The sequence below is a fragment of the Bos indicus x Bos taurus genome, chromosome 19 (genome assembly GCF_003369695.1).
Source record: "Bos indicus x Bos taurus breed Angus x Brahman F1 hybrid chromosome 19, Bos_hybrid_MaternalHap_v2.0, whole genome shotgun sequence".
Classification (NCBI taxonomy): domain Eukaryota; kingdom Metazoa; phylum Chordata; class Mammalia; order Artiodactyla; family Bovidae; genus Bos; species Bos indicus x Bos taurus.
The window spans coordinates 43,884,424-43,902,868 of NC_040094.1; the positions used below are offsets into that span (position 1 = coordinate 43,884,424).

The window sequence follows — 18,445 nt, forward strand, 5'->3', positions numbered from 1 at the left end:
AGATTTTTATTCTATATCGGCTACTTAGGTTCCTGGAGAACTAATTCTATTATTTCGCCTAACATACTAAATTTCTAAAAACATTATGAGGAGCTATAAATGAAAGTTGCTCTACTGCTGCTGCTAAGTCACTTCAGTTGTGTCCAACTCTGTGCAACCCCATAGACGGCAGCCCACTAGGCTCCCCTGTCCCTGGGATTCTCCAGGCAAGAACACTAGAGTGGGTTGCCATTTCCTTCTCCAATGCATGAAAGTGAAAAGTGAAAGTGAAGTCGCTCTGTCATGTCCGACTCTTAGCGACCCCATGGACTGCAGCCCACCAGGCTCCTCCATCCATGGGATTTTCCAGGCAAGAGTGCTGGAGTGGGGTGCCATCACCTTCTCCGAAAGTTGCTCAGTCGTGTCCAACTCTTTGGGACCCCATGACTACACAGTCCATGGAATCCTCCAGGCCAGAATACTAGAATACTGGAGTGGGTAGTCATTCCCTTCTCCAGGGGATCCTCCCAACCCAGGAATTGAACCCAGGTCTCCCACATTGCAGGTAGATTCGTTACTAGCTGAGCTACGAGGGAAGCCCAAGAATACTGGAGTGGGTAGCCTATCCTTCTTCAGAAGATCTTGCCAACTCAGGAATCAAACTGGGGTCTTCTGCATTGCAGGCATATTCTTCACCAGCTGAGCTACCAGGGAAGCCCCTAGAAGGAGCTATGAAGAGTCAAAATTTGAAACAGAAACTAAAGTTTAGAAGCATGTGAAAATTACCTGTTTTCACCCATAAGAAATAATAGCATAGACAAGAAAACAGCAAAATTCAACCCAAGGTCACACATATACCATTGATTAGATCATTACTGTAATACCTCATTCAACTGGACTTTAAGAGGACTATATGGGAATGTTTCATTTGAAGAATCAAATGGATGGGTGTAATGCTATATTAAACTCAGAGGATACATCAAGGAAGGACAGGGCTTCCCTGGTGGTCCAGTGGTTAAGAACCTGCCTGCCAATGCAGGGAACATGGGTTCAATCCCTGGCCCAGAATATTCCACATGACACGTGGCAACTAAGCCCATGTGTCACAACTTCTGAACCTGGGCCCCAAAACAAGAGAAGTCACTACAGTAAGAAGCCCATGCACCACAGCTAGAGAAAGCCCTTGCACATCAATGAACACCCAGTACAGCCAAGAATAAAAAATAAATTTTTTTAAAAAAGGAAAGACAGAATAGCAAAGAAACAGACAGACTCACTGTGTTCACTCTTAATCACTTGTAATCAACTGATTCAAGCTCTTAAAAGCAATTCTCTGTAAGTTAAATATTATCTCTCTGGGGGAAGGGAATGAAACACCACCATAATCTAAGAACTGGAATCCCAGAAGCTAAGGTGTTGGGTTATTAAAAAAAAAAACTTAAGCAATTCTGAATTTATTTCCTATAAATTACAGCATCTCTCTTTCTCTTATATCTTTTAAGTATGTTTCATTCCTCTATGAAATGGGGGCCAAAAGAGGGACTCTTTCTTAGAATTAAAAAACTATTTAATAACATACACCCCGCTCACATGTAATATTAAGTAGCTGCCCATCTAATTTCTGCCCTGAACAAGCTTAATAATAATTTGCTCCAGGAGATGAAAAAATGGTTCAAATCTAGGATAAAACTGCCTCCCTAAGAAACCTTAGGTTACCCTTTTCAAGACCCAAATGACCCCAAAATTTATTCTGAACTGCAATCCCTCTCCCATTGCTTTTGGAACTCATTTCCTTTTGAAACAGTAAGCTTAAGGCAGGTTGTTCCATCCATTTAAAGCTGGAGACTAGGAGTTCCCTTGCAATTCAGTTGTTAAAACCCTTTGACTGCCAAGGGTCTGAGGTTCAATTCTGGTCTCAGAACTAAGATCCCCAAAGCCTCACAGCTGGATTAAAAAAAAAAAAAAAAAAGGCAGACAAAAATAAGGTAAAAATGGAGACCAAGTAATGGAAAAGAATCCACAGCTGCTAGTATGTACGTGTGTTGTAGATTTCTTAGAGGAGACACCCACAGGAAAACATCAATATTTTTATTGAGAAAATAAAAAAAGGAAGTTACAGGGCTTCCCTGGTGGTTCAGTGGTAAAGAATCTGCCTATCAATGCAGGAGACATAGGTTCGATCCCCGATCCGGGAAGATCCCACATGCCAAAGAGCAGCTAAGCCCAAGTGCCACAACTATTGAGCCTGTGCTCTAGAGCCTGGGAGCTGCAACTGCTGAGTTCACGCTCACTGTAGAGCCTGTGATCCACAAGAGAAACCACAGCAAGGAGAAGCCTGTGTATCAGAGCTAGAGAGCAGCCCAGGCAACAACGAAGACACAGCACAGCCAAAGATAAATTAATTAATTAATTAAATTCTACATACACAAAAAAGGAATTACAGCTGAAATGTGATCTCATATAGTCTGTCAAAAGAGATGATAGCAAGCACACCAGAATAGTCTAATGATCAATGGCACTATTTCTAATTTTACTCAGGTGCTTTATTTGGCCAGAGTAGTACACATATACATGAACATATCATTGGGTTTTATCCAATCATAACATAAAATAAGCCACCCTTCCTTCTTTAACAATTAAAGTGACATTTGAATCTCATGTGATCATGAGCCAATATTTATTTTGCTTGGCTTTTTAACGGGTTTTCAGTATCTCTAAAGTTTATTTGGCAGTTAGTCCCCACAAAGTATATGAGGAAGATGAGACATACTGTTTGGAACAGATAGGTATGATTAAAATAAACAACTGAAACACAGCCATAAGATGGGTTCCCATAGCACTCCAACACTAACAACTATCACTTCAAAGATTAAAAAAAAAAAAGCAAGCAAACAAAAAACTCAGCATTCACTAGAACAGATTAGGAGAAATGGGTTTATTCATCTTAGGCAAAAGAAGTGCCACACAAAAAAATATTTTAAATTTTACTGTATCTGTTATTTAATTACTTACATATGCAAAACACTATTCACATTCCAGTTAAGTACTAAGCTAAGAGCTTTTCATTACATTCACCTATACATTGAAAATAAACTCCAAAACATATGCTATCACAGTTAAGAAGTTTAAAAATAAGTCTTTATATGAATAACGCCTAAAATTCGATAATAAGATAGACACCAAATAAAAAGTACGCCAAAACTTTGAACAGATACTCCACCAAAAAAGATATAGAAATGACAAATAAGCCACAGAAAGATGCTATCATTAGTCACTGGGCTTCCCTGGTGGCTCAGGCACTAGAGAATCAACCTGCCAATGCAGGAGACTCAGGTTCCATCCCTGGGTCAGGAAGATACCCTGGAGAAGGAAATGACAAGTCACTCCAGTATTCTTGCCTGGGAAATCCTGTGGACAGAGGAGCCTGGCAGGCTATATACCCCAGTCCATGGGGTCCACAAAGAGTTGGACATGACTGCGCAACTAAACAATAATCATTAGTCATCAGGGAAATGCAAATTAAAACCACAGTGACATAACTATTATACAACCACAAAATGGCTAGTATTAAAAAGATTTATAATACCAGTGGTGAAGATGTGGAGCAATACAATCCTCATGTACTGCTGGTGCCAATGCAATATGGTACAACCACTTTGGAAAAGTTTGCCAGTTGTTGTTTTTGCTTTTTAAAAATTATTTGTTTATTTGGCTGAGCTAGGTCTTCATTGCTGTGTGGACTTTTCTCCAGTTGCACTGATCGAGGGCTACTCTAGATGCAGTATTCAGGCTTCTCATTGCAGTGACTTCTCTTGTTGCAGAGCACAGGCTCTAGGGCACTTGGGCTACACTGGTTGTGGCTCCTCAGCTCTAGGGCACAGGTTCAATAGTTGTGGTGCACAGGCTTAGTTGCTCCTTGGCGTGTAGCTTCTTTTCAGAGCAGGAATCAAACCCATGTCTCCTGCACTGGCAGGCATTTTCTTTACCACTGAGCCACCAGAGAAGCCCATTTCCTTTTTTTTCGTTTTTTGGCCATGTCACAGCACATGTGGGATCTTAGTTCCCTGACCAGGGGTTGACTTGCATTGGAAGCATGGAGTCTTAACCACTAGACTACCAGGGAAGTCCCCTTTTTAAAAATGTTAATGTGTACTTACTACACAACCTGGCCTACAATTTCTGATTATTTATCGGAGAGAAATGAAAATATACATCCCCATAAAGACCTGTACACAAATGTGCAAAGCGTCTTTATTCATAATAGCCACAAAGTGGAAACAATACAAATATCTATGGATTAGTGAATGTATACAAAGTACAGTGTATACATACAATGGAATACTACTCTCCAATAATAAGGAACGGACAGTTCCTATATATGCAGATGTATTGCAAACAGTTCCTATATATTGCAAAAGCCTTATGTTACGTGAAAGAAATCAGACACAAAAATTGTATACTTTGACTCCACTTATATGACTAGAATAGAAAGGAATTACATGAAAAGAAGCATAAGGGACATTTTTCAGGTGATAAAAATACCTTGGCTGTGGTGATGGTTATATGACTATGAACTTTTTTTTAGTGCAGTTTTAAAAAAGACGTATTTGTGGCTGTGCTGGATCTTCTGGGTCATGTGGCTTTCTCTAGTTGTGGAGAGCAGGGTCTACTCTAGTTGTGGTACTCGGGCTTCTTATTGTGGTAGCTTCTCTTGCAGAGTACCAGCTCTAGAGTGCTGGCTCAGTAGTAGTAGTGCACAGGCTTAGTTGCCATGCAGAATGTGGGATCTTCCTAGAGCAGGGATTGAACCCGTGTCCCCAGCACTGGCAGGCAGATAATCTTGAACCACCAGGTAAGCCCTAACTATGTACTTTTATGAAAACTCACTGAACCTCTGGGCTGTACATATAGAAAAAAAGTCACTAACAAGAAGTTGTGACCCTGAATTCTTAATTTAAAATAAAATTATAGCATTAACATTTTCTAGTGTTCCTTTATTAAGAGAATCAGGTTGTGTGTATTTGAGACAACAGTGACAAAAATCAAAGCAGAATTAGCTTTTATGAGACCCAAGGAAAACGCTGGCTCTTAGCATGTACAACACTGATTCAGACGAGTTAAAGGAAACTCCTAACAGGCTACAGCTCTACCGTGACTGGTTCTGAATTACAGGAGCACAAGGCTTAATGTTTTCTGTCTAATGGGAATTTCCTGGCAGGCCAGGGGTCAGGACTCCATGCTCTCACTGCTGAGAACCTGGGTTCGATCCCTAGTCAGGGAACTAAAATCCCATAAGCCTTGAAGCTTGGCTAGGAAAAAAAAAAAAAAAAGTATGTAGACTGCTCATTATCATTAATAAAACAAGACTTTTCAATTATTCCATTCTGAATCAAAATATTAGGGCTACTATGTCTGAGAACATAACACATCAGAGGCACTAAACTCTACCTCATTAAGGAACTCTTGACTTCAAGGTCTGGAGTGATGAAATCCCAAATGATAAGACAGTTGGACTAAAGATGTTGGGTAAGAGCTCAATACACAATTTGGTCAAATTAAAAACAAGCAAAACTAGGCATTTTCTGAAATGGAGGTATTCTCTAAAAGCAATTTTTCCCTTAAAACCCTCTCCCTCAATCCTAATCTAATTCTCTTCACCCTTCTCTACATATTTTCATTTTTAAATTTGTTATCTTTTAGATTCCACATATAAAAGAAAACAAACAGTATTCATCTTCTACTGTCTGACTTATTTCAAGAAGCATAATATCCTCCAGGTCTATCCACATTGTTGTTAAGTTGCAAAATATTTTGTGCGTGTCACATTTTTATTCATTCATCTGTTGATGGGCACTTAGGTTGTTTCTATATCTTGGGTATTGTAAATAATGCTGCTTTGAATATTGGGGTGCATATATCTTTTTGAATTACAGTTTTCATTTTCTTCAGCTAAATACCCAGAAGTGGACTTGATGGATTGTATGGCAGTTTTTAAAAATTTTTTAAGGAATCTCCACTGTTTTCCATAGTGGCTGTACCAATTCACATTCCCACCAACAGTGCAGCAAGGTTCCCTTTTCTTCACATCCTCACCAGCATTTGTTATCTCTTGTCTTTTTTAATAACAGCCATTTCAACAGGTGTGAAGTGATATCTTATTGTGGTTTTCATTTGCATTTCCCTGTTGATTAGTGATGATGAGTAGCTTTTCATGTGCCTGTTGGTGATCAGTGTGTCTTTTTTGGAATACCTATTCAGACCCTCTGCCTTGTTTTTTTTCTTTTTTCTCTGCAGTTTAACTGTCTGATGTAGAAATGTAAAGTGTTTTTCAGTTCAGTTCAGTTGCTCAGTCATGTCTGATTCTTTGCGACCCCATGGACTGCAGCATGCCAGGGTTCCCTGTCCATCACAACTCCCGGAGCTTGCTGAAACTCATGTCCACTGAGTCAGCGACACCATCCAACCATCTCGGCCTCTGTCGTCCCCTTCTCCTCCTGCCTTCAATCTTTCCCAGCTATCAGGGTCTTTTCCAATGAGTCAGCTCTTCACATCAGATGGCCAAAGTGGCTAAAACACTTGCCTCAAATCTTTTTTGGCAAGTAGCTAATTAACAAAGCATAAACTTAAAAAAATATATATATTTACTTACTTGGCTCTGCCAGGTCTTAGCTGGAGCATACAGGATCTTTAGTTACAGCAGGTGGAATCTAGTTCCCTGACCAGGGATCAAAAGGCCCTGGCACTGGGAGTGCAGTCTTAGCCACTGGACCACCAGGCAAGTCCAACAATGTATACATTGTTTAAAAAGTTTTTAAACTTGAGTATACACATGAAAATGATAAACTTAGTGAAATAAACTGTTACCTGTTTCACATAAGGCACAAACCAAGGGTGGGAACTGTTACCTAGAGAACTAAGAAGGCCAGATTTCAGATCTCAAGAATTAAAAAGCTAAATATAATATTTTAAATAGCTTTTTAAAGGCATGCTAATTCAAAGGCAAGTATAAGTGAAACAAGTCTAACTACATTTCCTCACAAAAGTCCTCTTGGGCATAAAATTTCACTTTTAACCCTAGGCTCCTTCTTCTAGTGCTGTTTCAAAGAGAACTAAAGTAACAACACTTCCACTTCAGCAAGTTTGAAAACTACCTTGGCATCCAGTTCCATGACTGGCCTATGAGTAGTCTGTCAGTTCTTCCACTACCTGGATGCAGATCTTCCCACTTCCAGTCCCAGGGATCTTCCCACTTCCAGTCCCAGGGATCTTCCCACTATTTCTTTATTCCACAAACATGTATTGAGGGGACTTCCCTGGAGGTCCAGTGGTTAGGAATTCATCTTCCAGGGAAGAGGGTGCAGGTTTCATCCCTGGTAAAGGAACTAAGATCCCACATGCTGGCAGAAGTGGAGGCAACGAAAGAGTGCTGCAGCTAAGATGCGATGCAGCCAGAAATAAACTGATAACTAATTTTTAAAAAGATGTATTGCTCACCTACTGTGTGCCTGGCACTGTTTTTGCATTCAAAGTGCATCAGTGAATAAAACAAGCCAACATTTCTCCCCTGGGAGAATTCATTCCCGCTGTCTGTAATACACACACTCAGCATGACAATAGTAGTATTATTAGATCTTTATAGATGATCTTTGCCTCTATTATAAATGTGTGCACTTATGTGTGTGTTTAAAGTACTTTATCTCCTCATACACACTTTCTTCTATGCAATTAAGTAATCTTCTTTTATCAATGCCACCCATTCCAGCTCTAGGGATTCCAAGGCTTAAAATAGACAGGCTCTCACAGAAACCTCTGATAAAGTTGGCACCTTCTAACGCTGGAAACTTCCTTTAAGTTTCTTAAACTTAAAAGAACCCGATGGGGGATTTTTCTCTTCACAGGCATCATGGCAGCAAAGGCGGAAGAGACTCTCACAGTCGTGGCCATCTTCACACGCACCCATGGCTACCTCGGCTCTTAGCCCCATCCTCATCCCTCTAGCTCTGGACTATCGCGATACCTAGGCGACTCCAGCTATAATCCCGTATTTCACCTATGAAAAGCCCACTCTCAATATTTCCACCGGCGGCACTAACACTCTTCCATATCCTTTCCCCTCCCCGCTCCCGAAACAATTTCTCAGTAGTAACTTTTTACCGAAATAAGTTTGCTCCACATTTCCTAACAGGCACGTCCCAAATACACCACCTTGCTTTTGCTTCAAGGCTCTTTCCCTTACATTATTCGATCCCCAAGAGAATTCTGGGGTAGGCAGGGATTGGCGCGAGACCAAATTTGGAGAGAAGCCTCTTACTCAGGGCCAGGACTTGGGGGAGGCGAGAGGGGCACCGAGCGTGAGAACCCGGAGGCATGCGGCACCGCCTGGACCCCGAGAACGAGCGCCCCTTTCCATTCTGCGCCTTAGGACCCTCACTCGCCTCACCCCGTTTTTACTGCCACCGCTTCCTCAACACCCCCCAAAGTCATCGAAAGCTGACCCCCCGCGTCTGGTCCTCAAGTCCCCAGCAGTCCACCTCGCTAAGGGCCCCCGCAGCTGCCACCGCCCACCTCGCCCTCCCCGCGCAGGGGTCCCGCCCACCTGGCCCACCCCGCCCTCCAACGGGATTTCGCGTTCCCGGGCCCGCCCCCGCCGCTCCTCCTCCTGGACACACCGCCCTCCCCGCCGCAGACGCGGTCCTCGCTTGGGGCTCGCTCGGCCAGCTGTCCTCTTTCCCCCAGCTCTCGGAACGGGGAGTGGGAGCTCCGCTAAGCCCAGGCAGGCAGTTGGTGTGTCCCTCCGCTTCCCCCCAGTTCTCTGATCCCTTCGACTCTCCCTCCCTCAGGCTCCCCGGTGGCGAGGCACGGAGGCCCGGCCCCACCGGCGGGCCGGGGCTTGTTTACTCACTCACCCTCCATCCCGAGCCGCAGGGACCCACCGCTAGCACGCCTGCGCGCCGCGGCCCCGCCCCCGCGCCGCGGCCCCGCCCCGCGCCTCCGGACGCGTGCGCACTGCGCCGCCCGCGCCCCACTGGCTTCCTTCTTCGCAGGTCTGTGGTTTGGCGCCAGTACCCCAAATTCAGGAGTCTGAGGTGGTGCAACCCGAACCCGAAGATTTCCAAGGCGGCGCTGTCAGGGGACAGGAAGGGCTCTTGAGAAACTTCCTGGAGCCAGTATTGTCCTCTTGAAGACCCAACCAGTGTTGCATCATCCTCACACACTGGTGACATGCCACTTCTCACTTCAGCTTTTCACACCAACCTGCAACCCCTTCATACAGATCTTTGACAGATATTTGATTTACAAATATCCCCAAACACCCGTCTAGGGCTCTTAAGTTATCATTCTTGCTTTATTTACACCAGGCTTCCCTATTTCTGTCAATAGTTTTCCCAGTCACTTAGATTCAAATTAGTTGCCTTGAGTCAAAGTATCCTCTCACAAGATACTTATAAGTTACACAAGGAAAAAAAGTAACGTTACAGAAGAGAAATCTAGCAGACATCACCTTAACCAAATGATCAAAGTTAATATCACTAATGCTGAGATAATATTTTTACTACTGCTGCTGCTGCTGCCAAGTCGCTTCAGTCGTGTCCAACTCTGTGCGACCCCATGACGGCAGCCCATCAGGCTCCGCCGTCCCTGGGATTCTCCAGGCAAGAACACTGGAGTGGGTTGCCATTTCCTTCTCCAATGCAAGAAAGTGAAAAGTGAAAGTGAAGTCACTCAGTCGTGTCCGACTCTTAGCGACCCCATGGACTGGAGCCCACTAGGCTCCTCCGTCCTAAGTACCTCTCAATATGATTCAATGAGGACACAAAATCAGTTCCATAGTAGCCTTGAAAAAAATGCATAAGCTGAATTAACCAGGAGGAAGCATGAGACAAATCCAAAATAAAGGGTAAATTTGCACAATAACTGGCTAGTATCTTCAAAAATATCAAGATTGGGACTTCCCTGGTGGTCCAGTGGTTGACTCCGTGCTTCAGCTGGAGGGGGTCGAGGGTGCAGGGCGGGGGGGAAAAAAAAAGACAAACGGTGAGGAACTGTCCAGATTGGAGGAGACTGAGGAGACATGACAAGTAGATGTAATGTGTGATCCTGGATGGGATATTGGTCCAAAAAAGGCATACCAGTGGGATAATTGATGAAATTAGAATAAGATCTGTAGATCAGTTAATAGTATTTTGTCGATCTGAATTCCTGGTTTGGGCAATCACACTTCGTCAACAATTGAGGAAGTTGGCTCAAGGGCATACAGGAAACTCTCTACCACTTGTAACACTTCTATAAATCTGAAATTATTTCAAAATATAAAGTTAAAATTAAAACTTAAAATACAAATTAACATCACCTTAAATTTGTCTCCACATACTTTTTTTTCTTTTGGCTGTATAATGCAACTGTGGGATTTGGGATCTTAGTTCTCCCCACCAGGGATTGTTTAACCCATGACCCCTGCTGTGGAAGTGTGGGTTCCTAACCACTGGACCACCAGGGAATTCCTGCTACATACATAATATAAAAGCCGATAATAATTTTTTTTCCAAATAATCATAACGACTCTGTAAAGTAGGTAGGGAGGATTTTAGTTTCCCACACAAAGCTATTCTGGCATAAACGGGTTAAAAGATTGTCTTGATGAAAAATTACCCTATCAGGTCTCTGGATTTCAGATTTAGTATTTTTTCCTTATATCAGAATTTTTTCTTTTTTTTCTCTTGCCTACACCCAATTCACCACCAAATCAAAGTAAATATTCCTTCACACTTGGCAGTTTGCCATGATGTTCCTTTCCATTCCAAATGCCTTTTTTAGATCAGTGGTTCTCAAGCTTGATTCACATTGAAGTCACTGGGACAGCTTTAATAACTACTGATTTCTTCCTCCCACCTTCAGAAAGCTTGATTCATTGGCTTGGGCTTCAAGAAGTCTAAGAGCATCCCAAGTGATTCCACTGTGTAACAGGTTTAAGAACCATGGTACCAGTGGTCCCTAAGCCTTTTGGCACCAGGGACCAGTTTTGTGAAAGACAGTTTTTTTCACGGATGGGGGAGGGGATGGTTTCAGGGTGATTCAAGCACATTACATTTATTGTGCTCTTTATTTCTAATCTAATGCTGCCACTGATCTGATAGGAGGTATCAGTGCATGGCCTGGAGGTTGGGGACCCCTATGTCACACTACATAATATTTGTTGAAATAAAGAATATAGTTGAAAAAAAAGGCAGAGGGTGGGGGGAGTGGGCAGGTGGCAGATCAAAAAAAAAAAGGAATATGAGTTACCTAAGGGAAGATGTTCAGAAGATCTGAACGTCAGGACTGAGACTGGAGAGCAATTTGGGAACCATCAACTCTGTTGGTAACTAACACCATGGGAGTGACCCACATTGTTTTAGGGAAGCATGAAGTATGCCAAGTGACAAGAGGAGAACAAATGTCTTTATTCTGCATAACAAAGACAATATATTTACAAAAATATTTTGATGTGGAAAGGAAGGAAGGTGAAGGGATTTGTGTCAGAGTTATAGATCTGAGTGTATAATCCATCTCCAACTCCACCTCCTCATTAACCCACCATCCCCCAAGATCTCCCCCAGCTTCAACACTGTTACCACTTTACACTCACTGCCAGGCTGTCTACCTCTTTCCTATCCATCACAGCATTTGGCATAGGACTAAACCCAGGGTTTAATAATCCTTGTTCACTAGAGGATTATAAAAACATCTTTCCACATCACCAATAATTGTGGGGTTCTTGGGGAAAGTTTGTCTGCCAATTGCTTCCTCTCTCCCTCTCTGAAGGGAGAGTTTTTCCTGAGACCAGGCTCTTTCTTAGCTGACCATGGTCCATGAGATACCATAAGCCAATTTTTTGTTTGGCTAGCTCTTCCTCTTTTTCTTTTCCAACCCTTCAGGTCTTTGTCCTATAAATTCGTAGAAAAACTGTTGGCAAGTGGTCAGCTACTGGACCTTTGAAAAACAGTACCATCACCCCTGCCCCACTCCTCCCGGCCCCACCCCCAGGCAGTTAATAGGAATAACTGTGTCACTCCTGGCTTCCAGTTGCTCATCTTGCTCTTAAATCGCAGGCCTCTGGGGCTGAAAGAAACTGGACAAAGTGTGCTGAGTAGCCTAACGAGGTTGGTTCTTTTTCCGAAAGTTCTCTATTGCGGAAAAATAAAATTATGTGTTTAATTTCTGAAACCTGAGGCCTGATTTGCCTTGGCAGCCCTTCTCCCAGGCTTGGCCGAGAGTCCAGCAACACTAGCACACTGATTAATACCAGCTCAACTTGCTCCCTGGAGAAGAAGAGCATTATTTACTTGACCATTTTCTTAAATCCTTTTTAATTTGCATGTATCTTAGCATGATCTGTTTGGCTTTAACATGCTGTATCTCTGACCAGTGGCCCCAAAGAAGCCTCAGGGAAGACTGTTCTTCTCTGTGCCCTCAGTATCCCTATCCCCAAGCAAGATTTTGTTCCACTCAGTGGTTAGAAACAACATTTCTGTCACACATTCTGTTCCTTCTGTTCTGTTCCTTCCAAGGCAGGCAAGTTCTAAGTGTTCTTTTGTCCCCTGCTTGTCTTCAGGTCACTGTTAGAAAGGGAGGCAGCCGATGCTTCCCAGAATTCAAACAGAATTCTGCACTATTCCTTTCTCTCTTCCAACTTTTCTCCCTTCCTCCTTCCTTCCAGCCCCCTTTGGACGGTGACCCCTCTGCTCATTCAGCCCCTCCCTTGTAAAGCCCACGGGGCTATCAAATAGCATTTCTCCAAGGGGACACAGGAGTGAAGAAAGGCTGAGCCCCAGACAGTCCCTGACAAGGGAAGTGTAAACACAGCTGTGGAGATGGGAGCAGACCATCCTCTCTCCTCCCCCATTTCCCACCCAGAAGCAGGGGAAGGCCACCCTGCTGTGGAGAAACAAACAAGCAAGCAAAGCACAGCACAGCCCCAGAGCCTGCACTCAGGTCACCAGAAACTGGGGCTGCTGCCCAGGCCTTGGTGGGGCCAGCTGAATTGCCAGACCCCTCCCTGAACACTCAGAGTCAGAGGCAAAGGCAACTCCAAAGCAAGTTGAGGTCTGGACATCATTGAGCCTGGAAACATAGCTCAAGTTTTGAAGCTTCTCCACTCCCAGACATTTTGTCCTCTGATCTCAAAAACCCAGCTTTCCGCCTCAGGTACTTAGCCTCTGACCCCTAGTTGCTTCGGAATCATAATAATGCATTCAATTCAGCAAGTAAGAACAGGCCCACAATAAACCCTTGTCCGTGGCTCTTAAAAAGTTTAAATTCTGAACCTCCAAGCCAAAATATTAGAAAAGGGCCTCCTTAGCTTTTGTTAATTACAAGGTAAATAATTCTAGCAGGAAGCGGAATTACTTTGGGGGATTACTTGGGTGGGATTCAGGCCTTGCTTTGCACATACTCTGAAAGCTCCAAGCCCACGGCTAGGGTGGTGCTACCCACTCTCACTCTCTCAGCACAGTTAATGCAGGGCCTTGATCCCACGGGACACGCCTTTGGCATGGCCCTGCCTGGGAAGTGGCCCCAGTCGGGTGGACAGCTAATGGGCTGTGCTTCCTTCCTGGCTATCAGGGTCCTTGACTGTATAACTGCAGAAACAGAAAACGATCACAGCCTTCAAACACTGACCATTCAGTGTATGCCTGGCATTGTGCTAAGTTTTTTAATAATGGGTCATCTCATTCCATAGGAAGTCAGCACAATTCTTATGCTCATTTTACAACCGAAGAAACCAGGGCTTACAGAGATTGTGGAACTTGCCCAAGATCAGCCAGCTGGTAAATGGTGAGGCTGGGATTTGGCCCTCATCATTCTGATGCCAAACCTATGCTTGAAACCTCTTCATTCTCCCTCCTCTTGTCTGTAAGATCTTTTAGCTCTGAATCACAGGTCTGGATTGTCTCCATGATTTTCTCGTTTCACCAGTGGCGCCAGAAAGAGAAATGTGTTTGGGACTCTCCTCTGCAAGTTCAGAGGAAAACAGTTCCTAATCAACAAGGGGCTCCTTACTTCCTCTGTGCTGGAGATGCCAATCAAAGCTGGACACTGGACAGGCCCCCGTATCAGCAGGGCACAGCCTGTGTGCAAGACAAACAAATCCTAGTCAGACAGGAAAGGAGAGTTCCCCTTGGTTCTGTGACTTCCCCTTCTTTCTTCCCTGGCTTATCAGCAGGATCCTACACTGCTGATACTATGGTCCTTTGAACCCCACTGCAGCTATGATGGAGTACAAGGCTATAGAGACTTTTTTGGAGAAAGTACAACAGATCCCATCTACAGATCCCATCCATGACACCTGAGGGAAAGAAACAATGAATCACATTTATTTATATATTTAATACATTGCCTTTAGCATTGACATAAATTCATTAGCTGGTGGCTCAGACGGTAAAGCATCTACCTACAAAGCGGGAGACCCGGGTTTGATCCCTGGGTCGGGAAGATCCCCTGCAGAAGGAAATGACAACCCAATCCAGTATTCTTGCCTGGAAAATCCCATGGATGGAGGAGCCTGGTAGGTTACAGTCCATGGGGTCGCTAAGAGTCGGACACGACTGAGCGACTTCACTTCACTATTGTATTGGATGTGAACCTATCTTATCTTGTACAATCTTTGCAAAATGCCTGGGGAGGGGGTAGGTCTTGTCATCCCCATTTTACAAAGAAAACTGAGGCTCAGGGAGATTGACAACGTTGGCCATAACCACATGACTGGTAAGTAGGAGGGCTTGGCATTCAAACCCAGGCTGGGACTCTCTGACTCCAAAGTCAGTATTCTTTTCAATAAAGTGTTGTGTAATGAAAAAAAAAAAAAAAAAACTGAAATTATGAAATGGGAAGGATCTCAGAATATCTTGGAAATAAAATTTCATAACTGTGTGTGGTACACATTACGATAGTAACTACCATTTATCATACGCTTACTAGTGCCAAGCATTGGGCTAAATGCTTTAACATGCATCATTTCTACTGCTTAGTGAGATACACATTAGTAACCCCATTTTTATAGATAAGAAACCAAGCAAGTTCAAAGGGATTAAGTAACTTGTACAAGGTCACAAACAGCTAAGAGTGATGGTGCTGGGATTCAAATTCAAGTCTACTTGACTCCAAAGTGTGTACTCTTAATCACTTAGGCAAGAGAAATAATAATAAATGTTGACTATGAGCCAAGCACTCCTCTAAGTTCTTTAGCTCATAACTTACAGATATTATATCCACTTTAAAGATGATGAAAATAGTGTCTTTTATAGTATCACTTAGGCTTCCCTGGTGGCTCAGACAGTAAAGAATCTGCCTGCAGACCTGGGTTCGATCCCTGGGTCAGGAAGGTACCCTAGACAAGGGAATGGATACCCACTCCAGTATTCTTGCCTGGAGAATCCCATGGACAGAGGAGTCTGGCGGGCTATGGTCCATGGGTTCACAAAGAGTCAGACACAACTAAATGACTAAGCACGTCAAGCTTACATTACACACACATGTGTTAAATACACATGCACTAGTGTCATATTTGCTTAACTTATGTTGGATCCTTGTTATGACCTAGAAAATGACTTTCTTCCTAGTGTCATGGACTTTTTCCCCCCAGTATCCATCTAAGTATTAAAGTCTGGGGAGAAAGGATGTGAAATGATAATATCTGCAGGTGAAGTAAACATAGTCAGGGCAGGGCTCATACTGAGTGGGGAAGGCCCCCTGTGCCACCTATCTGTTTGCTCTTCCAGCCAATCTTGCTCATTCCTTACTATTTCCTTCTGACTACCAGATCAGATAGTAGGTTGACTTCCATAAGGTGTTGATTAACCTTTCTTAGTCTCAATTTCCTCCTTTGTAAAGTGGGTTGCTGTGGTATCTGCATACATACAGTCCTGAGGAGTTTTGTTTGTTTGTTTTGGCTGTGCTGAGAGGCGTGTGGGATCTTAGTTTGCTGACCTGGAAGAAGCCTTGCCCTCTGCAGTGGAAGTGCAGAACCTTACCCACTGGACCACCAGGGAAGTTTGTGAGCTGGGAATTTTTAAGTGAAACAATTTGTGTGAAGCACTGAGCACACTGCTTGACTCCCTCAGGGTATCCCCATGTTATACAACACCTAGACTTCAGGGTGGGAAGGGTTAGAAGGGTTCCTAGGGGTGTTTTCAGAGGATAGTCGTAAAAAATGGAAGAAGGGTAAAAGCAATCCTGGCATCTGGCATTGGGTCCTCACAGCAAGCATGAGTCAGCCCCAGGTGCCGAGGGACCAGCAGTGTTCTCAGCACTGCTGGGTGTGTGCTGTGGTCTTTTGGCCATGGTCCTCTTCAGTCATGCTGCCTGAATGTCATTCTTGTAAATCTGGCCCGGGTTCTTTTCAGAAAAACAGCCTCCACCATGTGATGTCATGGTCCAGCCTGGGTCAGGGAGGGAGGTTGGGGGGCGGACATTGTGTATACAGAGTTGAGTAAAGCAGGATCTTCTTATTTTTAGAGGGACCCATCTGATCATGGAAGAAACTCTCTATCCTTCTCTCTTCCACTTAAGATTCAGTAAAGGGAACTTTCCTGGTGTTCCAGTGGCTAAGACCTTGTACTCCCAATGCAGGATCCCAGGTACTACTTATTCCCTGGTCGGAGAACTAGACCCCACATGCCCATGCCGCATCTAAGAGTTTGCATGCCGCAACTAAAGATCTTGCATGCTGCAACCAAGACCCGGCACAGCCAAATAAATATTTTTTTTTTTTAAAGCATGAAGTAGTAGCATCAAGTAGTCCTGATTTCAAACCCTGGCTTTGCCAATTACTTCCTCTGAGACCTTGGGCAAATCACTCATGTTTTCTCCATTTCATCCATGGACAAGATTAATTCTGATGTTGTGGTGGGGAATTTTAAAGAGATGCTTGCAAATCACTCAGCATAAGTGTCAGGGAACACACTCTGCAGCACATAATAATTGTTCAATAAATGTAACTACTTTTGAGTCCCCAGCAGTTAATGAGGAATATGGCTTGACCATTTTCCCTGCTTTTCCCTCATAACTTATATATATGATAAGAGAGTCAACATTTTTTTCTGATAACCATTCTTCCCCATGAAAGACGGTCATGCTTCTCATGCCAGTATCCTGGAAATGAGGAGGATGGGGAGAGATGGAGTAGTTGCGTCCCTACTCCCTTGTCTTCCCTCCCTTAACCAGCTGGCTCCCTGACTGTAGCTCTTCTGAATTTCCCTGCTGCCTCCCAGCACTCTGAAGAAGATAGTCTCCTCTCTCCAGCTTGGAAAGATCAGTCCTTCCCAGCTAGAACTTTGGGCTTCCCTGACCCTGACTCTCCTCCACACCTTTTCCTGTGCTCTGTTCTTTATTTTGCAGACAGTGGGGGAAGACGCCAGCATGTGTGATTGTCTCTTCTCGGTAGAGATGGTAATTCCTGGATGCTCTGGATGTAATTTTACTGTGTAGGAGGCTGCCTGTGTTTTTGACTGCCTCATGTTGTTCTGGATTTGCCTATGAGTGTAGGGGGAAGGCTGAGGATTAGAAAAAGCACTCCTTCTTAGGATCAAATCACCTCTCCCCCTGCTGCAGGCAGGATGGCCATCGGCTAGTAATAAGAAGAGAAATTTATGTGGCAGTGAGATCCCTGCCCACAGTAAACTGTGGAAAATTCTGAAAGAGATGGGAATACCAGACCACCTGATCTGCCTCTTGAGAAACCTATATGCAGGTCAGGAAGCAACAGTTATAACTGGACATGGAACAACAGACTGGTTCCAAATAGGAAAAGGAGTACATCAAGGCTGTATATTGTCACCCTGCTTATTTAACTTATATGCAGAGTACATCATGAGAAACGCTGGGCTGGAAGAAACACAAGCTGGAATCAAAATTGCCGGGAGAAATATCAATAACCTCAGATATGCAGATGACACCACCCTTATGGCAGAAAGTGAAGAGGAACTAAAAAGCCTCTTGATGAAAGTGAAAGAGGAGAGTGAAAAAGTTGGCTTAAAGCTCAACATTCAGAAAACGAAGATCATGGCATCTGGTCCCATCACTTCATGGGAAATAGATGGGGAAACAGTGGAAACAGTGTCAGACTTTATTTCTTTGGGCTCCAAAATCACTGCAGATGGTGACTGCAGCCATGAAATTAAAAGACACTTACTCCTTGGAAGGAAAGTTATGACCAACCTAGATAGCATATTGAAAAGCAGAGACATTACTTTGCCAACAAAGGTCCGTCTAGTCAAGGCTATGGTTTTTCCTGTGGTCATGTATGGATGTGAGAGTTGGACTGTGAAGAAGGCTGAGAGCCGAAGAATTGATGCCTTTGAAGTGTGGTGTTGGAGAAGACTCTTGAGAGTCCCTTGGACTGCAAGGAGATCCAACCAGTCCATTCTGAAGGAGATCAGTCCTGGGATTTCTTTGGAAGGAATGATGCTAAAGCTGAAACTCCAGTACT

The 18,445-nt window shown here is 43.8% G+C and overlaps 1 protein-coding gene across 1 annotated transcript in view; it reads right to left on the reverse strand.

Annotated features, from left to right (window-relative positions):
• The window catches only part of EZH1 (enhancer of zeste 1 polycomb repressive complex 2 subunit), a 31,578-nt gene extending 22,621 nt beyond the window's left edge, over nt 1-8,957 (reverse strand). Inside the window, exon 1 of the mRNA XM_027516937.1 lies at nt 8,886-8,957. The gene's annotated coding sequence lies outside the window, so the exon portion shown is untranslated. The remainder of the gene's footprint in view (nt 1-8,885) is intronic.
• Between the last annotated feature and the right edge of the window lie 9,488 nt (nt 8,958-18,445).